Raw genomic sequence first — 25,988 nt, 5'->3', positions numbered from 1 at the left:
CATTCCTGAGAGAGCTCTGGGCCAAACCTACCCTCCTAATGTGTAGGGGTGTGCACTTAAGCTTTCTCACCTATGGAGAGACAGGACCAGACAGGACCTGGACCATTGCAATGTAAATTCTAAGTGCAAATGGCATTTTTAGTTTGGGACTGGATCTCCCCAGAAGGATCATATAGGTTGTCCTCCATGTGCCCAGAGTAGGCCTCTGCCAAGCAATGTCACTTTGCTATGAAACTAGCAAAGTGGTCAATCAAGGCCCTGTAAACCTGGGGGGTCTACCACCATTATTTACAGAATGCAGATTGTTTTGAACTGAGGACAGTAAGGGCCCTGCAAACTAAAGAGTTTTTCTCCTTGCCTGAGTTCTTTGGCCTTTTTTACAAATGTAAGAAGTAATCACTACTTCCTTTTTATGAGTTAGAAGAATACAGTCTAGGGGTCTTATCCGGTTGTAGGTTTATCAGTGAACATGTTCTCAAAGGATCTCACCTGCTCTCAGAGTAAGGATGAGGTCACCCCCTCCTTGTTGCTCGTGTGAAGTTGCCCCTGCTTTCCCCTAAAAACAAGATAAGTATCCCTGTTCAGCTCCATTATTCTTTAGAATTTATAATCATGTAACTTACCCATATGTATATTATTACGTTGATTGTTTTTCCTTTGCTAACCTGACTGATGCTATTTTGATTACTCATCCAGCCACAGACAACCCCAGTGGGGTTAGGGATTTTCCCCTGTGTCCCAACAGTAGAAACTTAGAATAGATGTGGGCCTTGGGGGACTCATTAAGTCTATATGTTTCTACACGAAGATGAGATTACACCTAAACTACCCGGGATTATAACTTTATTAGTTTATAAAGACCTTGAGAGAAAAATTCTATATCCTGGCCTTCAAGAGCATATCTGAGTGTTGAACAGCCTTCACTGTGAGAAAATTGCTCCTCAGAATTAAATTTAAATGCCTTACCCTTATTTAAATCTCAGGCTCTCTTGTGTATACTTTGATAGTCAGCAAAAGTGCTGATACAATTTACACAGTATTCACCTTTATGTGTTTGAAGACAGGTCCTAAGACAATCTTCATATGAATATCGAGTCTAAAACTTATACTTGCCATGGAAACTGTTATTCCTAAATATATTAAACACACTGAGGACTTTCATGAACATAATAGAAGCACTTTGTTTCAAAAGTTATGGATTCTTAGAAATCTATATAGAAAGAGGAGATTGAGTAACACATTTGAAAATCGAAACATGCTTAAAGTTAAAATTATCATTTTTAAAGTAAGTAGCTGAAAAAAAGAAGACTATTAGTTAAAATAGGTACATACATTATTCAGATGATATAGCTAACATTTTAAGCTTAAAGTAAATCAAAAACAAATGTCTAATTGATATTCATTTATTCTTGTCACTATATAGCCAGAACAGTGCAAACTAGTTTTGTATGGCATCATTCACAGAAAGAGTGTTCCAACATCCTTTACAAAATTAAAATAATGCATAATATTAATTGTGTTTGTTTTCAGATTCTAGGACAAGTCTGACATATATTACTAGATATATTCCGTCTCAACTTGCTATTTTTATTGTAAATCCTGATGAAGGGTGTTAGCATTACACTCAACAAAATCCATCAAATGATTGATTTTCTTAAACCAATATGAAATTAGCCTAGTAAAATGGCATTTCTTAAAAACATTAATTAAATGTCTATGTTTGCTTATCAACTCTGATCCCCCAGTGCACTATCCAACTGTGTAACTTTACAGGACTGTTCGTCTCCACTTGTCTCTATTGACAAACTTACCTTTATGAGATCTGAGCTGCAAGGAAAGTAATTAAATTAGAAGTAGGGAAAAGAGGGACTTAAGAGAAGAGTGCCTTTTTGGTAACCATCAAAAGTCAATTTTTATATTTACATATTGAAATTGTGGAAATGAGAGCGAGTTTTCTCACTGTTAGAGAAAGGAGTTGCAAAGAAAAAAAGAAAGAAGGCTCAAGTGATATCTGTGGTGGTAGATTGAAATCAGAAGTATCTATATACATTTTTAATATCAATATGAATAGATAGGGAAATAAATATAGATATGTCTGTATGCATGAGCTGGTTTACTTATTTTTTAAATTGATTTTTTATTAAAGATTTATTTATTTATGCATACAAGAACTGGGGTACAGGCCCGAGGTATGGGGGGTGAGAGGATTCACCAGAGACAGAGTGGGGAGCAGAACAGATAGATTGAGGGGAGTGGCAGGCGAGTCAGGAGATGTCTGCTGCGCCATGTGGGTGGCTTCCTGGCCAGGAATTGAATTTGTGCTGCAGTGGCTGCAGACAGCCTCACAGTTTGTGTCCTCACCCCTTGCACTACTGGAGAGGCCCGGAGCTCATTTACTTATTGCCCAACTCTGTCTGCTGAAAGGGCTTAGCACCCAGAGACTGTACAGTGGTAATGAGAATACGTAGCTCCCAGGTCTTAGTTTCTTTATATTTTCTTCCAAACAAAGAAGCCAGGTCTCTAAGAGGATCAGTGGATTTCAGGACTGAGGCAGGCAGCTTACCACACAATTTTAAAATATTTTGTGGGACCAGAAAGAAAATGTAGGTGTGGAAATCTTTTCCCTTCTTCCTTTCTAGGTTCCTTAACAGGCATAGTAATTAAATTGACATAAGACATAATGGGATATAAACAAAATTAATTTAACATATGGGAGTCCTCAAAGGAAATGAACATTCAAAGACAGGCATTTGAGGTACATACAGTCAAGGACAGACCACATGCTCATATACAAATGTGGTCCCAGTGGCTATCACTTCTAGCCTAGGTGTGTAGCTGGCTATGCCATTTATGGTTGTGTAAATACACAAGCTTGCAATCACTTAATGACTCATTTCTCACTACCCATCTCCATCACTAAGTGATGCACAGTTGTATTCCATCCTGAGCCAAGGAGAAGAGGGAGGGATATGGGGCTTTAAAAAGGGGAGAAACAGGGGCCTCCCTGATGGCACAAGGGGTTAAGCACAGCACTATGAAGCAATCCACAGCCTCTGCAGCACGAGTTTGATCCTGGTCCCCTGAAGCAATCCACAGCCTCTGCAGCACGAGTTTGATCCTGGTCCCCTGAAGCAATCCACAGCCTCTGCAGCACGAGTTTGATCCTGGTCCCCTGCTAGCCAGGGAGCAACCCACATGGCACAACAGACCCCTCAGCAGTGTATTTCAGTCAGTCTGCCTGTTCTGTTCCCCACCCTGTCTCTGGTGAATCCTCTTCACTCACCCCCCCCACCCCGCCCCACCTCTGGCCTGTATGGAAGCTCTTAGATGGGGAACAGGAATATGAAAATGTTTGGTAAACAAAGGTTTACCATACCATGCAAAGTCTTTCTGACATAAAAAGGTTTCTCTGGTAAGAGATAACTGGGGGTCTCTTCCTGGTACAGACCCCCATCTAAATTCTTCAGGCAGTGAAGAGGGACAAAGTTTTTCCTGAGTCCATTAGGGTGGTCATTACCTTCCACTCCAAAAAACTCCACATGGCAAAGTAGCATACTTTTTGAAGTATTCTGTTTCCTCTCAAAAGAAAATGCTAGAAAATAAAGGCAGTACATTGAAGAAAACTTAAAGAATCTCAGTGCCCAAGTGTGGGTTATTTTAAAGAACAAAATAAATTATATATTTGATTGTAACCCATAGTACCTAGTAATATAAATTAAAAATTGAATAAATAGATGAATGAAAAGGAACAGTTTTTGTTACAGTCAAATCCTAATTAACAAATGTAGAAAGATAAAAATAGAAAATCACCATTAGGTAAACACCTCAGTAATAATTAATGCAAGCAAGAATCACAGATGGATGCTAAAATTAGTGGATAAAAATATGATAACAAACAGGATATTTGCATAGTTTCAAAATATCTCTTCATGAGATACCTATAAATGACAAAGGAAAAAAAAACTTAGAGAAATCTGACAAACTACTTTAACCAAATGACAAATGTTAAAATTATAGAGTAAGACATCCATCATGAATTTAGACAAGTCCACATGTTGTGCCTCCTCATATGCTATACTGAAATTACAATGTTACTTCTGTGATATTCTTGCCAAAAAAATATGTAACTTAAAATTAATCAAGAGGAAACAACAGATAAACACAATTTGAATAATAGTCTATGAAATAACTGGTTCATGCTCTTCAAAATATCAAGGTAATAAAAGACAGAGAGGAGGGCCTCCCTGGTGGCGCAAGGGGTTAAGACACAACTTACAAAGCTATCCGTAGCCACTGCACCATGAGTTCGATCCCTGCCAGGGAACTACCCACATGGCGCAGCAGAGCTCTCCTGACTCGCCCACAGCTCCCCTCAGCAGTGTATTTCAATCAGTCTTCCTGTTCTGCTCCCTACTCTGTCTCTGGTGAATCTCATCCCCCCCACACACACACCCCTCTGGCCTGTACCCCAGTTCTTGTATGCATAAATAAATCTCTAAAAAAAAAAGACAGAGAGGAATTATATCTGAGAATACTAACAAAAATATAACAACTAAAGGCAAAATTCAATTCTGGGTAGAATCTTGGACTACAAAAGTGGCATTAGTGGTACAAGTGTCAAAGTCCAAACTCTGTAGATTAATTAATGAATTCACTCCAACATGAATATTCATGATTGTGTCTATTCTCCTTGTTGTAATCTTTGGTCTTTCTTTAGTAGCTACACATTGGGGAGGGGAGTATAAAACATTCTATAGATGAAATAGTCACTTTCTTTTATAACTAATAATTAAATTCGAAACATTAAATATAACTCGACTAAATTCACTATTTTAAAATATTATTTATGATTTTTTTTAAATTTAGGGTATTAAAAATTGATAACTATCTGATAAAAAGAAAGTTCCGTAGCAAACATAATAATCATGAAATAGTTGATTAATTACCGCAAGGCTCAGTACAATTGTTGCTCTCACTGTTCTGGAATTCTTAGTCAATGTGTTAGGGGGAAAGGATGTCCTGAGCTAATTCCATGCAGGCTTTGTGGACTCCACCCCCACCGCAGACCAAAGCCATCAAGACATTGGGAAAGACAAATCCCATCACCACCAAAGGGAGGGTTGCTGGGACCTGAGGGTGGAGTTAAGCAGCCAGGTTTGGTATAAAAACCAGACACGTGGGCCTTGGGGTCTGGCTCTCACCTCCTGGCTTCAGGCTGGTGGCTCGCAGCCAGCTCTCAGGGTGCCATTTGGGATTCCGGATCGGCAGAATGGGTAGGACGCATTTAAAACTTTATCTCCCACTTTTCTCCCTGAATTGTACATTTCCTCATTTCCCCTTCCCTTGTGAATAAATATTTTATTAACCTTTTGTGTGTGCCTGCAGTGGAGTATTAAGTCCCTTTTAAGCACGAGGGTGAGGACCCACATAGTCAGGTAACCCATTTTATAACAGGGCTGCCCTGTAACAAATGTAACAAAGCCAGAAAATTAAATAAGGAAAATAAAGGAAGAGAACAATTTTTTTTTCTTGGACACCATCTGTCAGCATACAAAATAAAATGGCATAAATAGGTAAGTGTTGTGCCCAAGATCAGCAGACTCGGCGAGCATAGCCTCCAAGAATCCAAAGACAGCTGATGCAAATGCAAAAGGGAGTTTATTATGGGCTCGAGTCCAGGCCCACAGCACCTACCAATGCAGTGGCAGATAGCCAGAGCTCCGAACAGAGGAAGCAGGGGTCTATTATAGGGTCACGAGCGGCGCGGATTTTGAAAGAAGCTGGCAATTACTCATTGGCTACTACAAAGGCATTTTGGCGCACGCAGTTACAGTTTCAAACTGATTGGATGGTTAGAGATGCTGTCCCATTTATGGACAGGACTGCCCTCATTGGCGGCTGGGGTGGTCTGCTTTTTCGTCACCAAGTGGAGTGAGGGTTGTGACTGCTGAAACTATCTCCGGAATGCGGCTGGACAAGGACTAACATATCAAGGTGGAGGATATACAAAATGGCAAAACCTCGGCTAAGCTTGGTTCCACAGTAAGCAATTAGAAATAAGAAAATGATCAAATTTTTGGATGACAGGATAACAGAATCAATAACATTTTCATAATTTAGTACTAGAAAACTAAATTAAAATCTATAAAAATAACAAAAAACAGTAAAGTTTCCAGGAATGATTGTAGCAAAGGTAGGAAAGATCTTCATAAAATACTACAATACATAGTTAAAACACTCACTCTCATAATTATATCAATCAATTATTTCCCATAAATCTCTTAATTAAATGCAGTCTCAATCAAAATCTCAAATTTTCTAGTAAATCTTAACTAGCAAGTCCTAAAATTTATATGGCCAAGTTATAATGTTTAAAAGAATAATAGCAATGTCAAAGCAGGCAGGGAGATCTAATCTATCAGATATCAAGATTAATTATAAATTTATTGTAAAAATAAATTTACTGTAATTGAGACAGTGTGCAGGAGGTCCATGCAGGAGACAAGAATGCAAAAGCCCACCAGGAAGACCACCTGGGGGCAGGAATGCAGAAGGAGGCCTAGAAAAATCAGACAGTGAACCTCTCCCAGTCCTACAAATCTTTTTCACCTCCTACAAACCCAGTTTCCCACCTGACCTCTCCTCACCCTATAAAAGCCTGCCTCCCCTAGGCAACATGCGCGACTTCACCGACCCCCACTTTGGGTCTGTGAATCCCGCCAGGAGGGCACAATAAATTTTCCCCACCTTTGAGAAACTTGGCCTGGTGGCCTGGCTCTTTTCTTTACCGCGCTGAACCTTTCAGTAAGGACATAAAAGTAGGCGATGTAATTGAATAGAGAGACCAGAAAAATAGCCACATATATCTTAAAATTGATTTGCAAAAAAAGGCATATCAATGAGTTAATGGTGCTGAGAAATCATTTGGAACTAAGTAATTAGATATTTCACTTATTTCTTAATCAAAAATACATTCAAGTGACTTTTACCTAATGGACTTTAAAAAATACACAATTCAAAAAATACACGAATATCCCATATAAGGAAGTTGGAGGTCACCATTCCATTTTAACAATTAGACAAATAGCAAAGAAATAGGAAGACCTACAATTCTTAGAAACAAGAGAGAAGTGAAGACCCAGGACAAAGCACTTCTCCAAAAACTGGAGATACAGTCAAAACAACCAGAGAATCAAAACCACCAGAAAAAACCTCCAAGCAGTAACCTCCATGGGAACCAATGGTTAGGTAGGGAAACCCCGGCTATAACTGATGAATTGCTGGAGGCAATGCCCATACCTGAATAAGAGTTAAACAATCCAGGAGGAACCAGACATGGGGAGGAAGGCACACTTTGAGTTTTGCTAAGTAGTTCAATCAGATTCCCACAGTGAATATCAGAGCAGGAGGGAGAAAGTAACCATTTTGAAATATAACAGAATATTCTGTTCTTAACAGGAGAAACCACTTTACCAAAATTTAACCTTCTGGATTTTCTCAGAGAATAACCTACTTGATAGATGGAAAATATGCAGCTCTAACCCCATCTAGTCAATCCTCTTCCACTGAAAAGGGTGGGGAATCTCTGGCCCCTTCCTAGTTTTGCCTGTTACCCAACATCAGCAACAAGCGGGCCACTCCAGGGAGGAGTGACCCCTCCTGAAGAGAAAAGAACTGTATCAGTACAGTCTCTGCACAGGCTTGGGGCAGCACTCCCACTGCCCACCTGTGACTGTGCAGGTGCCTCTTTTCACCAACTCTCTCCCTCTGCAGGGCAGCAGCTTCCTGTCTGCCCGTGATCTGTCAAGGCCGCCTACCTGCAACCATGCAGGCCTCTCTTAGCAAAATCTGTCCCTTTTTCCTTACCCTAATAAGCCTGCTCTTTAAATATAACTAATGTCTCTGTCTCATGGAGAAACGCGCCTGGGAAACTCGCCACGTGCCACTGAAACGGGAGCTCTGGTGACACCTTTCCCAGAGTGAACCCAAGGACCCCACACTTACTCTGCAAAACTACATCACTAAGGGAAACCCAGGTCATTGTGAAATTCCTTGGAGGGATTTTCCTGACATGAGAGTGGGCCTGGGCCCAACCCAGGGCAGTGGGCCCTTGACAGACTCCAATCTGGGAAATTGGGAACCCTGCAATTGGGGCAGGCATGCCTATTGAAAGCTCCCTCCCTTTTCCCCTCCTGGAAGAGATCAAAAAAATACAGGTAGAGTCAGGCCTGACTCCATAAAACCTCCACACCAGAAAGAAGAACTTTAGAATGAACTCACAATTCCTCCAAGAAGGCAAACCAACGGCCTGTAGTCTTCCCAATCCTACATGAGCGGCAGCTGAGGCTAGAGTGGAGCAGCAATGGCCTTTGTGGGCACCGGTGTTAAGTGAGCACACATGCCCCCAACACAAACACACACACACACACACACACACACACACACACCGCCACCTCTGAGCCAAGTGCAAATTATTCCCAGAGGGTGAGCCTGCAGATACAGCTATTGTCCCTCCCACTAGGAAGGCAAGTTGCAGAGATCAAGATCCCGGGAAGCAAAGAACAATAGAGAGGTGGGGCAGAAAGTGAAGACAATAACAAGAATACAGCTTACTGCAGAACAAAGCAAGAGGTAGAGGTCAATTGATGGCACTCCTCAAACCAAGATGGAGTGTTAAAGCCCTAGCTCCCGTCCTTCCTCCACATCACACGGAGGTAAACTTAGAGGACTAAGAGAAATTCCCAGTGCCCCAACCACATACATACACATAAATATAACAATCTACATGCCTAGGAAGCAAGGGCCATCTCAACACAAGATGGACATGTTGTAGAAATAAATTCTAGACTTTTACCCAGGCAGAGGAAGAACAAGCAGTACTTCAGGGATTGCGAGGTCAGGAGAAGCTTTATTACTCATGCATGAGGATCTAGGTAGCCCCGTAAGGTCTGAGCACTGGTTTAAAGACCAAGGGTTCCTTTAATACACAACTGTCTCCATATCTGTTACATTGATAGCATCATTTTTCAGCAGACTCAAACCTTTGAGGCAAAGTCCCAAGATAAGGGAGGTAAGGCTGGGGGGAAAGATGCATGCATTCAGGGATGGCCTTGGAGAGATAGACCAACTAGTTGGCTGCCCGACCTTGTAGATAAGAGTGCCGAGGCCCTGCCCATGAATCTTGAAAAGGAAGGAGCTGTAAGTAAGCAAACTTGTTAATTATGCCTGCATTGCAGTGTTCATTGCACCTGGGCTGGAAGTTCTGATGGAATCTTTTTTTTTTTTAAATAATAAAATTTATTTTTATATTCCCCATACAATTGCAACCCCCCATTCTGACCCCAATCCCTCCCCTCCCGCCCTCCACCCCCCAAAAAGTGTCTCTGGTTCATAGTTTTTGTTGATTTTGATTTTCACTTTCTTATAGTTATTCATTTTCCTGGTCCCTTATTTAAGTTTTCTAGATTCCTGCTATGAGTGAGACCATCCGGTATTTTTCTTTTTCTCTCTGGCTTATTTCGCTGAGCATGATCCCTTCCAGCGCCATCCATGTTGCTGCAAATTGCATGTGTTTATCTTTTTTGAATGCTGAGTAATATTCCATGGTATATATGTACCACATCTTCTTGATCCAGTCATCTATTTTTGGGCATTTGGGCTGTTTCCAAAGCTTAGCTATTGTAAACAGTGCTGCTATAAACATAGGGGTGCAGGTGTTCTTTGGAATTGATGTTTCTGTGTCCTTTGGGTAAATACCTAGGAGTGGAATTGCTGGATCATATGGAAGCTCTATGTTTAGTAGGTCCAGAAATCTCCACACAGCTCTCCATAGTGGTTGGACCAGTTTGCACTCCCACCACCAACAGTGCAGAAGAGTTCCTTTTTCTCCACACCCTCGCCAACATTTATTGTTGCTAGTTTTTTTAATATGTGCCATTCTCACTGGTGTAAGATGGTATCTCATGGTAGTTTTGATTTGCATTTCCCTGATGACAAGTGATGTTGAACATTTTTTCATATGCCTGTTGGCCATTTGCATTTCCTCTTCAGAGAAGTTTCTTTTTAGCTCTTCTGTCCATTTTTTCACTGGATTATTTTCTTTGTTGTTGTTGAGTCTCATCAGCTCTTTGCAGATTTTTGTGATCAGTCCTTTATCATTAGTGTTGCATGCAAAAATGTTCTCCCAGTTGGTGGGGTTTCTCTGATGGAATCTTTATTATATTCATTTCCTCAATAATATATTTTCACTTCAGAAAAACAAAATGAGAAGGACAGATGTCCTGGGACAAGCATAAAGAAGCCAGAAATAGAGAAACTATCTGACAATGAATTACAAACAACTTTACAAATGTTAAATGAGATATTGCAAGACCCATCAAAGGCAGACACAAGATCTCAGAAAGGAGCGCCAGGAACAAAGAGAGTTCTTCAAGAAGAGATTGGCTATATAAAAATATCACAAAAAGAAAAAAAAAATTACAAAAAGACATTCTGAATGAAATTTAGACAAACTTAGTACTTTAAAAATAATCAAAACAGAAGAAGAAAGAATTTCACGTGTAAAAGGCTCAAACAAATCACACATTTAGAAGGAGTGGAGTTTGCTACCACCAGATCCTTTCTTCAAGTGAAAATAAAAGTTTTTCCACAAGAAAAAAACCTGACGCAGAAACTCCTTAGGAAAAAACAAGAGCAACATAACACCAGCACCTGGAACAAGAATACTGTGAGTCAACAACACCAAGCACTAAGGGGAGGAAAATATGGATAGAACCTGTGTAGTTATATGTCAACTAGCAATACTTATCATTTATTGATAAACATATTTATAGTTCACAGAAAAGGATTTTTTTTCCCAATTTTAGGACATTTATTTACCTCAAAAAATCCTTGACTTACAGTAAGTCTCCATTCTTACCCCTAGTTCCTGACAACCGCTAATCTACTTGCTGTTTCTGTAATATTTCCAAGCAAGAAAAAGGAATTTTTGGTTAAAGTTTTCATGCTTTATAAATAAAGCTGAAATTATCTCTATGAAATGTTTGAATACTTGGATTAAGAGCAAATGCGCTAGTTTTGATTTGTAAATGATTTTTAAAAAAGAAAATTACAAACAATCCAGTAGAAATTTTTAAAGGAAATGAATAGGTGTTCACAAAGGAGGAAACTCAAATAACCAATAGAAATAAAACAAATTAAAAAAAAAAGAAATAAAATAGATGCATAACCTTACCATTAAACAGGAAAATAAAAGTTAAACTCTCAGTGAGATATCATTTGACACCTATGAATTCATTAAACATTTTAAGTCTATGATTACTAATATTTATTTATTTATTTTTAAAGATATATTTATTTATGCATACAAGAGCTGGGGTACAGGCCAGAGATGCAGGAGGTGACAGCATTCACCAAAGACAGAGTGGGGAACAAGAACAGGCAGACTGACAGAAATACACTGCTGAGGGGAGCAGCAGGTGAGACAGGAGAGGTCTGCTGCGCCATGTGGGTTTCTTCCTGGCTGGCCGGAGATCGAACTCATGGTGCAGAGGCTGTGGATTGCTTCATAGGGTGGTGCTTAACCCCTTGTACCACCAGGGAGGTCCTGATTACTAATACTTAGTGTGACTGTGGGAAAATGCAAAACTTTTATTCAATGATAAGATAACCTGGCAAAATTACTTTAGAGAGCAATTTAGCAATACCTTGCAAAGTTAACATAAAAATACTATTTCCTAGAGTTACTTTTTCTCATGAGAACAAAAAAGTAGTCGTATAAAATGTGTTTCTCAACATTGTTTAACCTAAATGTCACCAGCAATAAATAACTCATATTATGATTTGTTAATTTAATGAAACACTGTATACCTGTTAATATGAATGACTGGTAGAGCCTCCCTGGTGGCGCAGCAGTTGAGCACTGGGTTGCGAAGCTGCCGGCAGCCTCTGCAGTGTGGGTTCGATTCCTGGCCACCAGGCGAGGGTCCCACATAGCGCGCAGACGTCTCCTGCCACCCACTGCTCCCCTCAGCAGTGTACTTCGTCAGTGTGTCCGCTCTGCTCCCCACTCTGGCTCTGGTGAATTCTCTCACCCTCCCGTGCTTCTGACTGTACCCAATGCTTGTATAAATAAATAAATAAATCTTTAAAAAAGGAAAATGAATGGTATTACATATATCTTCACGGACTAATCTCAAAAGCACAGTGGAAAGGAGTGAGTAAATGAATGGTATACAAAGTATAATATTATTTACTCAGAGCTAGAAAATATGCAGAACATTGTATATATTGTTTGTGGAGACATGCAGTTTCAGTTATTGTACGACCACTTAAGAGGATGATTATTAACTTCACCTTATCTCAGGAGTGAGAGGCATGGTAACTGGGTTGGGGCAAGTTACCTAGGGTAGTTGCTGCTTAGTTGTAAAATTTCATTTCATTTTTCAAAAAATTTAAAAACAAGTCGAATGAAAGGGTGATACTTCATGTTTATATCTCTGTAATTATAGTGTAATATGTTTATATATTAATCACTACATATAAATTATATGTACTATATATCACATATTATATATACTATATATTATATGTACTGCATTTATAGTATATGATTAATGCATGTAATAAATAGATCAAATATTATATGTTTGTTTATATTAATATTCTTTTTAAAAAAAAGATTTATTTATTTATTTATACAAGCACTGGGTACAGTCAGAAGTGCGGGAGGGTGAGAGAATTCACCAGAGCCAGGGTTGGGAGCAGAACAGGCAGAAGGACCGAAGTACACTGCTGAGGGGAGCAGCAGGCGGCAGGAGAGGTCTGCGTGCCATGTGGGACCCTCCTCTGGTAGCTGGGGAGCAGCCAGGGATCGAACCGGCGCTGCAGAGGCTGCGGGCAGCTTTGCAACCCAGCGCTCAACCGCTGCACCACAGGGGAGGCCCTATATTAATATTCTTTGAAAAAGTGTGTGTATGAAATATTTCTTAATTATGGAGAAATGTGATTGTATCAAACAATTAAGAAGTCCCTTTTCACTCTGCTCATTATCACCTTTCCTGGCACTGATAGCATATTGTGTCTGAATTTCACAGCTGAAGTAAGGAAACTTTTTTAATAATATAATTTTGACCTCAGAAAGTAAAAATAGGATCTAAAATAAAGACATGAATTTATCAGAAAAATATATGCCCATGAATCCCCCAAACTATGAAAATGAAAGAATGCCTTGAGGCATCATCGTTCACAGCTCAATAAGAGATGAAACTTGATGGAAATTGAGTATGCCAAACAAAGTATTTTATTTTGTTCTCTTACTCCAACTAATTATTAGACAGAAAGTGAAAAGCAAAATTATGTGGAGATGCCATTAGAAGCATGTATGTGATTACAGTAAGTGAAAGACTAGCCTTTCATGCTGAATTGAGAAGATAAAAATTATACCTGAGCGAGAGTCTAAATTAACATGCAGCAATTCTGTACTTTGACTTTGATGGTGGAAGTTCTCAGCAGAAGTGGCAATGGCAGGGTCAAACAGTTTCACCGCAGGACCTTCCAAGGACTGAATCTCCACTAGGAAGAGCCAGTCATATTCCAAAGAGAAATGTATTCATCAAAAACTATTAAACCCTTTGATTAGCTTCTCTATTTCTTGTATCCACCTGCTATTATTCATTCCTCAGAAACTGGTCTATAGATATAGCAATGCTGAAAGAACTTCATGCCTCCTTGGGCAGGAATCCAAACGTGGAAAGGCAACAATGTCCTCAAGTGCTATTGTGGAGAACTTTTTTGACCCTACAGAGTGAGATCTGAGAAGGAAAGATGTTTTCTGCACCTGTAAGGATTTAAACAACTTCATCAAACTATTTGTCTTTGTATTATATCAAGAAATAAAAATTCACTATAATTTTATCAGCTTTTAATTCTAGGTCTAAAAAGAAAAAATTCCTAAATTTCTTCCTCCTTCAAAAATTTGGCCCTCACTTACCTGCGGTCTTGCATTGCAGTATAACAATTCTCAGTTCAAATGTAATGGAATCTCCAGGCAACCATATAAAAATGCAAAGATTCATGAAAATTTGAGATATTATGTGTTTTAAACATGAAAAATATTGAAAATGTTATATTTTATAAAGCCTTCTAGATAAATAACTGATTTGTTCTTCATTCCTATGTTTAGCATTCTTTGACTATAACAGATAATTTTGCAATATGAAAATTAATAACATGGCAGTGAATTACTAAATACTTATAAGATTATGGGCAGTTAATTTTGCCAATAACTCATATCTTGAGATCTCTATTACAATCTCAAAGAATGTTGGGTGCATCATAAAATTCATGAGAAATCCTTATATTTGAAACAATGGTGCACACATAAGCATGCCTCATATTCTTGGTTATTTTATAGCTTTGATCAGATGAAGATAAAAAATGTCTGTAGCATTGATGCCTTAAATACTTGAGTCTTTCCTGTTCCCAGCAACCCTGACAAATAACAGTAATTAGCTATATTTATGTTATCCATACCCTCTGCCTCATGCACTCATTTTCTCTTCTTACACTTAATGGCGTAGCTGGTGTGCTGTAGGGACTCAAATATGCAGCAACGAATTCTCCACATTTCATAGAAGTGGAAGTTGAAGCACAGAGAGGCAGAGGGTTGTGCAAAGTGAAAAGGCAAATTCTAAGTCCACTGACATAAGCAGTCTCCATACCTGGCCCAAGATAAGGTATTAGGGCCTTGTGGGTTTGTAACCTGAGGAGTAATGTGGGTGAAGTTTGAAAGTGTTCCCCAGGAATGGAGGGCAAAGAGAGACTGAAGAAAGAGGCAGACAACCTCCAGATTTTTATAGTATATGTTTCTCTATTTGGCATATACTTGTCAAAAAACTTTGACATGCCTTACATGAACTATTTTGAAGCCATTAAAATAATGTTGCAGAACATGGCTGGAAAGGAAAGGGATTATGCTAAGCAAAATAAGGCAGAAGGAGAAAGACAAATAAGGCAGAAGGAGAAAGACAAAATATATGTGGAATATAAAGAAACTGAACAAGGGACAGATAAAACCAAATCTAAAAACTGACCCTTGAAAGCTGACTATAGAACTGGGGCATTCAGAGGGGGAGAGACAAGAACTAAGTGAGGAAAGAGCACAGCAGCCTGTGGGGAGGACCGTGGGCGCTTTGGTGGTGGGTGACCTGAAGAGGGAAATCTCATGCTTCCAAAATACTAACAATGATATAAATCAACAGCATTTCAACGAAAAATTTAAGCAAACGAAAAAATACATTAAATTAACTTTCTGTGAAAATGAAAATAATGTTGAAGACTCATAAATTTTTATGGAAAGATAATCATGCATTTCTAAGAGAAAGAATCTATAACAAAAGTGTATAAGCCCATGTAAAAGTATTTTCATAATTAATGTAAATAATATATACATTCTAGGGCCTCCCCGGTGGCACAGCGGTTGAACGCTGGGTTGCAAAGCTGCCCGAGGCCTCTGCGGCGCTGGTTCGATCCCCGGCTGCTCCCCGGCCACCAGAGGAGGGTCCCACATGGCGCACAGACCTCTCCTGCCGCCCGCTGCTCCCCTCAGCAGTGTACTTCGGTCCTTCTGCCTGCTCTGCTCCCCGCTCTGGCTCTGGTGAATTCTCTCCCCCTCCCGCGCTTCTGACTGTACCCAGTGCATGTATAAACAAAAACAAACAAATAAATAAAACATGCCTCTTAAAAAAAATAATATATGCATTCTAATGCTCTTAGTTGATGTTTCTAAAGAGTAGGGTTGCTTTCTATTTTGTGTATTTTGTTACTCTCTGAATTAAAAAAAAGCAGGTATTGCTTCCGTTTGCTTCTTTGAAAGCTGTCCATGATTTTAAAAATTACTTCATTTATATATATATATTCATTTATTTATTTACTAATGTATTACTAAATAGCACATGCTATTTGAAAACATAAACAATATAAAATTTATAAAGAAAGGAGAGGCAATTCTACCTCCTCTGTTCATTTATGGGGGTGAAAGAAATTGTTTTTTCCATTTTTAAAAATAATCATATCCTTACTAATCTATGTCACTATCATGAGACCACACAGCAGAAATAGAGCACTATGTAGCAAGTGTCATTCCTAAATGGTTTGGTGGACAAAGCCATTATTCTGACAACTTTACTGTTACTGTTAACTTTTGATATTTACCATTGTAACCTCATTTGAGGCTTTAAATGAATTCAGAAATAAAAAAACCTGTTGCATTGACAAAGACCATCTCCTCATATGCAGAACACACGTGCCCACCCACTGTGTAAAATTGCACTGACAAGATTCTACTGGAAGCTTGCTGTGCCTCAGTAAATGGAAATATATACCAATCTACCCAGACCAGACTGAACCAAAGAGGTGCTGTAGGGGAAGGGGCTGCCGGAGATTAGGGGAAACGCAGCCAGAAAATCACACCTGTTTTAAATATCTATAATCACAATTAAGGTTGTTTTCTCTTAATTGACACAGAATCAGCTGAAACGTGTCTTTTATAAAATCCTCCTAGAGAGCAAATACTTCAAAGTATCCGTAGTAGGGAGCAGTGTTCATTTGTTCTTAGATTACATTAAGTGTAAATGGATCTCAAGGGACTTTAATCATGTTGGAATAGAAAATTACCCTTTTAAGCAGCTTCAAGAAGTAAGGCAGCAGTCAGAAATTTCATCACTAGTTTACTTGAGCAGGATGTTATCACTATCAGTAAATGGTATTTTACCACATTTCATCCCATTAATTAGACTTCACTCTCTTAGAGCCACCCTTCATTTGAGGAACATGGGAAATCTACAGTCTTCGTAGAGAGCTGCCCGCCAGGAGATCTGGAGCCAGGAGCCTGTTGGAGGAGGTCAATGAGAGGGATGACTGGCAAGCTGGGCCCAGGCAGCAGGAGGCTCCTGCCTCCCATCCCTGTCCCCTGCCACCATTGGCTTATCACAGCCACGTCAAGAATGCAGCCCGGAGAGTGTTCGTGAGACCACCTAGACTGTGTACATGGCTGAACCCCCTTACTGCCTCTATATATACACATCAGATTCTGGCGGGTAGGTACAATGATTACTCAGTTTGCGGCCACCCAAGACAAGACTCATGGGCCTCCCAGGTGGCGCAGCGGTTGAGCGCTGGGCTAGGAAGCTGCGCGTGGCCGCTGCAGCGCTGATTCGATCCCCTGCTGCTCCCGGCCACCGGAGGAGGGTCCCACATGGCGCGCAGACCTCTCCTGCCGCCCGCTGCTCCGCTCAGCAGTGTACTTCAGTCCTTCTGCCTGCTCTGCTCCCCGCTCTGGCTCTGGTGAATTCTCTCACCCTCCCGCGCTTCTGACTGTACCTCGTGTTTGTATGAATAAATAAATAAATCTTTAAAAAAAAAAGTTACTGTACCCAGTGCTTGTATAAATCAATCAATCAATCAATTAATCAATCTTAAAAAAAAAAAGACAAGACTCATATGTGAGTTCCCTTGCTTATCCAAATCACCATCTCGTTGTGGTTTTGACTTGCATTTCCTTGATGATAACTGATGAGGAGGGAGTGAGAATGGGCGGGAAAGAGGTCAGAAGAGAGTGGGGAGGGAGCACCATAGACTATGGTGGAGGATTATGGGTGTGCTGGTGTGGGTACCGGCAGGGACTACACCTAAAGGGAGAGATCCTGTACTTCAGGTATAACAGTGATATAAACCAACGGTACTTCAATAAGAAATTAAAAATTAAATAAAACCACCATCTGCCAATCTGGAGTTGTCTGCCTCTTTCTTCTGTCTCTCTTTGCCCTCCATTCCTGGGGAACACTTTCAAACTTCACCCACATAACCCCTCAGGTTACAAACCCACAAGGCCCTAATACCTTATCTTGGGCCAGGTATGGAGACTGCTTATGTCAGTGGACTTAGAATTTGCCTTTTTACTTTGCACAACCCTCTGCCTCTCTGTGCCTCAGCTTCCCTAGAAGGAAGACAGGAATGAGCTACAACTGGTTGAGTACTTGATAATGAACATTTCATTCAGACTTTCCAGCAACCCTAAGAATCAGATACAGATTATAACCCCCACAATACGGATAAGACAGTTGAGGTCCAGGAAGGTTGAGTATCTTGACCACAGTGAGCTAGATGATAAGTCTCAGCTCTGGGATATGCAGGCAGATTTGTCAGACAACATGTTCTTTTGTCATTGAGGTTTGACATTCTCCATCAGACTCCCAGTTGTTTACATATTAGTGACACGTGAATTTACTGAATGCCATTTAGTGCAAGATACTCATAGTCTCAGGTCTGGAAGAAATACTTGACTTAACATTTATATCTCTTATAAGAAAACACAATTTTGGAGGAAAAGAGAATATTGTCTGGTAACATTTTCTCATAATTTTCAACTCAGAGGTCATTTGTACTCTGTAAAACTCAAAATTTCAGACAGTAGTTTTCAAATAGGTTTAGGCAAAAGGTATTTTCAGTCACACACTTTTGCCTTAAATAAATTAAAAAAAAAATTTAACTTACTGATGAGTAGGTAGCTGGAGAAATAAATGGTAGAGAAAAATAAAAAGGCAAATGGAGATCTAAGAAAACAATGCTGTGCATTGGGGAATGTGTACTTAAAAACAGTAGTGACAAATCCTAAGGGATAACTCGCATCCCACACTCCCATATGAAAGGCAAAATCTTAAATAATAGACTTAGCTGTCAATTATATCTGTTCTTACATTTAATGTAATGAAACTGGAACAGCAGGAAGGGAATACATTTTTTTTTTTTTTTGGTTAGAAATAAATGAGTGACTATTCCAATTTTTTCTGTTGACTATATTTTCAGATACTTTACATTGGGATTTAATCATAAAGTCATTTTCAGAAGAGAACTAGCCTTTTATATCAATGCAATATCATGCTGAAGTACATAACTTTGGTTACGTTTCCTACAAAACAATTACTCCTTAAGCTGGCATTTTTTTTTTTTAAATAGAGGCATGCTTTATTTATTTGTTTGCTGGTTTGTTTGTTTGTTTTATTTATACAAGCACTGGGTACAGTCAGAAGCGCGGGAGGGTGAGAGAATCCACCAGAGCCAGAGCGGGGAGCAGAGCAGGCAGAAGGACCGAAGTACACTGCTGAGGGGAGCAGCGGGCGGCAGGAGAGGTCTGCGCGCCATGCGGGACCCTCCTCCGGTGGCCGGGGAGCAGCGGGGGATCGAATCGGCGCCGCAGAGGCCGCGGGCAGCTTCGCAATCCCGCGCTCAACCGCTGCGCCACCAGGGAGGCCCTTAAGCTGGCATTTTAAGGAAGTAGGAAAAGTAACAGTTTTGCCACTCTCTGCCCACCCCACAGTAAGATGTTGCTAACAAATTCCAAAGTTTAAGTCAACTGAATATGAAATCCCAGATTTTTCTTTCTTTTCTTTTTTTTTTTTTTAAAAGATTTTATTTAGGGCCTCCCGGATGGCGCAGCGGTTGAGTGCTGGGTTGTGAAGCTGCCCGCGGCCTCTGCGGCGCCGATTCGATCCCCCGCTGCTCCCCGGCCACCGGAGGAGGGTCCCACATGGCGCACAGACCTCTCCTGCCGCCCGCTGCTCCCCTCAGCAGTGTACTTCGGTCCTTCTGCCTGCTCTGCTCCCCGCTCTGGCTCTGGTGAATTCTCTCACCCTCCCGCGCTTCTGACTGTACCTCGTGTTTGTATGAATAAATAAATAAATCTTTAAAAAAAAAAGTTAAAAAAAAAAAAAGATTTTATTTATTTGTGCATACAAGAGCTGGGGTACAGGCCAGAGATGGGGGGGCAGTGAGAAGATTCAGAGACAGAGTAGGGAACAGAACAGGCAGACTGACTGAAATACACTGCTGAGGGGAGCAGGGGCCAGTCGGGAGAGGTCTGCTGAGCCATGTGGGTGCTCCCTCGCCAGGAATCAAAATCGTGCTGCGGAGACTATGGATTGCCTCTGTGGATTGTGCAGTGCTTAACCCCTTGTGCCACCAGGGAGGTCCCATATTTTCTATCTTTATTTCCTACTTTTCCTCTAACATAGCAACCTGCTTTTAAAATACATCCTGTGCTCTAATTCTTATAGAAAAGTCTGGAAATTGGAAGAATGCTAGTTTTGCCTTTTATTTCACAACTTCCACTTATGAAATGGTACAATTAAAATCAGAAGAGAAGATTAGGAAAACCACATTTGATTTACACTTGGGAGAGTGAACTGTTATGTTTTTCTGTTTGAAAATATAAGCCCAAGGGGAAAAATTTGGAAACAGAGCTGACATTGCCCTCTACTCTGATAGATATTTGAAAAGCAAATCTTTATTTGTCTGTGATGTGGGAAATCTGTCATCCTCCAGAATCCTGACCCGGATATACATAGCATGGCTATTTTCAATCTGATATCAAGTTCAAAGTGTCTCTCTCCCCACACTGCTTGATCCTGCCCTCCCCGTCTCCCCACCCAACACACAGCAGATACCACCACCTTCCGCGTGGAAAGCCTCTGGAATGCCCATGACCTTCATCTCAACTGAAGCACATTGTACATACAATCAGTTCTTTCAATCTCCAAATAAATAAATGTGTGAATAATATAACATTATTATGACATTATTTCTACTAGGATTCATAAGTTTTAGATTTAGCAATGTGTAGTATGCATAATAATATTAAAATGGATAATAATAAAATAGGTGACTTACTAGCAAATACAAGACACTGGTGCTTGCTGTGCTCACTAGTGAAAGAAGCAAAGGTAGGATTCCACTCTAGCTACTGAATCCTGATGAAAAAGTCACAAATAAACTCCATTTAATATCATTTGTATTGGTCAGAAAGTATCCCTCTATTCCCTTAAATATCGTGGGAACATAGACTCATCTGCACCCATGTCCCTGGCTCTGGAGAAATAAAGTCTCAGAAAGTGAGAATTCTGTCATTATGTGTGAGGAAGGATGTGGACTCTTACAGGCAGAACAGTGCTCATTAGAACACAGAGTGCTGAGGACTCTTACCAACTCAATTTAAGCAACTTTTATTTATTTACTTAACACTTAGAAAATCTAACAAGATAGAACAGGTAGCCTTCAGGCTACTCCTAAATTACCACAAGAATAAGACAGCTCCTCATTTCTACTGGGTAAGGATTCCATTTGCTTTTCCACAGAGGGGTTCTACTTTATTGGCAGCAGCTTGGGTTTTCTGCTGAAACTCAGGCCCGGGGACATTTTCAATTAGAGCAGACAGAAGCTTCTATGCAAATGCCCTAATGCCCTGTGTGGAATAGCACACAGATTGGAAACTGGTGTTACACACAATCTACATATGCATGCCTGGCTGCTTTTGAAAATACAAGATTGGAACAGTGAAAATCATGGAGAGGGTACCTATAAATCAGTTGGTACCTTTCCAGGCCACAAAAACGCTAAGAGCCAGGCCTGATGGTAACCTTCAAAATGCATTTTATGTCTTAGGTGGGATGAAGGGAGGGAGCAGGAAACTCAGGGGTTTGCAGATTTGGAAATGGAAGGCAACCTTAAGTTTATTCTATTACAAATAATTGTTGCCTCTTACAAGAAGTATTTTAAATATTTTAAAGTTTACATTCAGGGGCCTCCCCGGTGGTGCAGTGTGTTGAGTACAGCACTATGCAGCACTGGTTTGATTCCCGGCCCGCCAGGGATATACCCGCATGACACGGCAGACCTCTCCTGTCTCGCCCGCTGCTCCCCACAGCAGTGCTTTTGGTGCTCTGCCTGTTCTGCTCCCTGCTCTGTCTCTGGTGAATTCTCTCACCCTCCTGTGCCTCTGGCCTGTACCCCAGTTCTTGTATAAATAAATAAATCTTTTAAAAAAAATAAAGTTTACATTCAATGTTTTATGTATTTTAGAAAAGATCATTCCAAAGTATCTATACTGCATGAATATTGATGAACAAATAAGGAAAGTAAACACATAGGATTTACATGGTTCCAGGCAATGTTTTACATATATTAAACTCCCTTGATCCTCACAATCCTATAAGGTGAGTAATATTGTTATCATATTATTTGCCTATCAGGGAACTAAATGTTTATGTAACTTACCCAATATCACACAGCTAGCAAACTAGTGGTAGAGCTGGTTCATACCCAGACATTCTGGTTCCATAGTCCAGGTTCTTAAGCACCTCATTATACAACCTCTTTTCATACCTCTGAAAATAAAATTTTCAGAAAATTTTATTTTGAATTTTTTCTAATTTTTAAATTTTCTTTTCATTTAAATTATCATGCATGCAACTATATTAACTTGATTTATTCTTAGCTACAAGCCCTTCCATCTTCAAGTTCTCTGAGTAGACTTATCCTACAGGTAAGCACATTTAAGTTTTTATTTTCTCAGAGATGATTTTGTAAATACCATAAAGTCCTTTGAAATTCCTTGCTAACTCAAATAAAGTTCTGAACCAATATTTGATGCACTAGCAAACTGTGCCAAAGCAATATTTATCTCTACAAAAGTCAAGTTTCAGTGGCTCAATGAGCCTTTTGTTTATTTATGTATTCAATTATTTATTTAGAATATCCAGAGTATAGGATCTTTTGGGTTAATCTTACACATGCACTATCTTATAGAGTGGAGAAAAGAACAGATGGCATCATTCCAGGAAAGGCCAGGAAACAGTAGTTTTCTGCATAACAATTTAAAGTAAAATTCATGTCAAAACCAAAGTGTATGACTAGTTGAAGCAGGCAATCTGTTGTCCGGGTTAGAGTTTGCAGAAAAAGCATAAGTACCACCAATAAGTATATTATCTCTGACTCCAGGTATGTTCCCACACACTCTAATTGGTGCCATTCTGTACTAATCAATACATTACAAGCACCTAATAGGCACTCCTGCAAATCCTGGAGAAACAACTCACACCATAGAAAGCACTGTAGTGCTGAATATTCATACCCAAGTGCAAATGTTAATTCATGCAGTGCTTGCTGCTAAACTGGTCTAATTATCTACTGAAGGAATCTATTAACGGCATGCTGTCAATCCTACAGATTGGGTTCAGCAAAGTGAAACTGAACTGCGTGCCTTTTCAACTAATTACAAAATTCCTCCTGACATGCTTTAAGAATGGTCCAAAAAAGTACACATGGCCAGTATACAGTTACCCAATACACAATGCCTTTCCTCTTGTCACTCAAGGAAATACAGGACTGGGTGATAGGTGACAATGTGTCCTTTCATAACATAGGGAACCACAGGTTTTACACCATCCACACCTGTATTTACAACAGCTATAAAACTCAAGTACAAAATAATAACCGTGAACCATCAAATAAGCTTGGGTGGCATCAATGCACTATCAGAAAAGCCACACAGAATTTAAGGAGAGTTTGCAAATATCATTCTCAATGATGGATACAGGATTGGTAATTAAGTTATTCAGAAAATTCACTATCTAATGATTCCTATCCTATTCTTTCTCTCACATTGTAACCATCAAAAAAATCCCACTGGCTTTCCCTTAAAAACCTAAATAGAGTCTATCTACTCATAACCACCTCTACAGCTAAAGCCAAATTTCAGGGAGTATCTCTATGGACCCTGAATTCTACCTTTGCCCCTCCCTTATTCTATATTTTTTCCTAACAGAAGCCCTAACATAAAGATAAGTCAACAATGTGAAAATCAAATCAAATCAAAGTGAAATAAGCCAGACACAAAGTGGCAAATACTACATGATTCCATTCAAATGAAGTATTCAAACTCATAGCAGCAGAAAATAGAATGGTAGTTGCCAGGGGCAGAGGGTGGGAGAGGAATATGGTGGGCTGTTCAGTGGATGTAGAGTTTCAGTTGTGCAACATGAAAAAGTGTTCTAGATTTGTTGGACAGCAATGTGAATAGAGTCCACCCTACTGAGCTACACACTTAAAATGATAAAAATTGTTTTTTTTAATCATGATAGAGTTTATCTGTCCTCTACTCAAAACTCACCCATGATTTTCCATGTTACTCTGTAAAATCCTGAACTTTTTCTGTGGCTCAGAAGGTTAAGCACCAGTGGCTTCCACTATCTTCTGTAAGTTCTGCACCATCCTCCACAATCCTGTCTGGCCTCATTTATCACTCTCCCCTCCTTCATTCTCTCCAGCCTCGTTTCTGCCTGGGGATGACACTGTGAGGTAGTCATAAATTACAAGCTGATTAACACATACATGCAAACACACACACATTAAAATGGGTGTGCGTCTAAAGCTAGACTTATAACTTTAGCTTGCAATACTGACTACTGATATGAATTAGTACCAAGAGTTCTGTAAGGATGGAGGAAAAAAGTAGGAAGATAAAGAAAGAGGAGATACGTAGTTAAGAAAACTGGAACAAAAGGTAGGAACAAAAGAACACCAAACCCATAGCAGGGAGGTAAATCAGAGTCTCTTTAAGTTGTAATAAAAAAAAAATGCAGAAATGCAATATTAGAAGTAAAATAAGGTCATCCATAAGAGAATATTTGTAGCATATTTCCAACCTACTGAGGGAGTAAAATTCATGAATAATATTAAAGGTATTTACATGATCCACTGTTCTCTTCAATAGTGTTTGCCTAGTGTAATAAGATCTGGATTGCTTGAGCAAAATACAAATTTGGGATTGTAAGATATAAGCCTGACTACCCATGTTATTAAAAGTAGAAGATGAACTTTTTTGAATAGTTCACATCAATGGTATCATTTTATTTCATGTATATTATAAAACATTGTTATTAACACTCAGCACTAATTATACTGCCTTACCCATGATAGAGATACTGCTCTTCTTCTTGTGTATACCTTGATGTTGGCTTCATTTAAAATTCTTAAAATACAAATTTAACTTAAACAATTCTAACCTTCCTTTGTAAAGTAGATAGCATATGAGAAAATACAATATATCTTAAAGAAAATAGAATATTCTTTAATAAACTACAACTGAAAATTACTCCTTTTCAATTTTTCTAAAGTCACTAGTTTTAAACATCTCATTTCCTTCCAACTCTTAAAAGTTGACAGAATTACACTTACAAATTGAAAATACAAGGGCTTATAGCTAAGAAAATTCCTTTTTCTTTCTTTTTTCCCCCTCATCTTCTCTCTGTGCATGTTTATATAAAATACCCTTGGGGGATAATGAAAAAAAAAAGCAAATATCCTTTAATAATAGCTGAGTTTTCTTGAAGCAACATGTATCACAAATTTTATGCTATTATAAAGCTTGTCTTCATAATTTACCTGCATTTTATTTTTTACCTGACTGAACTCCAGACAGTTAGGTCCTCCTGGAAGTAATTTATTTACTTATTTTTTAAAGATTTATTTATTTATGCATATAGAACTAGGGTATAAGCTAGAGGTGGGGGGGTGGTGAGAGGATTTACCAGAGAGAGTGGGGAGCAGAACAGGCAGATCTACTGAAATACACTGCTGAGGGGAGCAGCGGGTGAAGCAGGAGTGATCTGCTGTGCCATGTGGGTTGCTCCCTGGCTGTAGCTTGATGGTGCTGTCTTTAACCCCTGTGCCACCAGGGAGGCCCCCTGGAAGTAATTTAGACACTCTTACTCAAAGGTTTGTTTCCCCCTTCATTAATGTCGTTCACTTAGCCCGACTAAAACAAAAGTTTGGTGAGTTATAGATTTTTGTTTTTTTACCACACCTTGCCTTTCCTCCTGAGAACAGGGTTACCTGGCTTTAGCTCTGCCTACTGTAATTCACAGGGGCATCAGGCAGGCCTCTGCTCCTCTGCTTCTCCTGGTTATTTGATTTTGGTTTTGCTGTTGTTGTTTAGCCAGCATTTTCACTAGCTGAAGAAATTAATCCTTATCTCTTCTCAGAAGCGCTGTTAGTGAGTCACATAAATTTAATATGTTTCAGCTTTTTTCCCCCCATCAAATAAAAAAGTATATTGGCTATGCAAATAATATCGGGAAAGTGCTTGGAGTTCCAGT

This window comes from Talpa europaea (assembly GCF_964194135.1).
Source record: "Talpa europaea genome assembly, chromosome: 4".
Classification (NCBI taxonomy): Eukaryota; Metazoa; Chordata; class Mammalia; order Eulipotyphla; family Talpidae; genus Talpa; species Talpa europaea.
The sequence above is the reverse complement of the archived record's forward strand: the minus strand, read 5'-3'. Positions refer to the sequence as shown.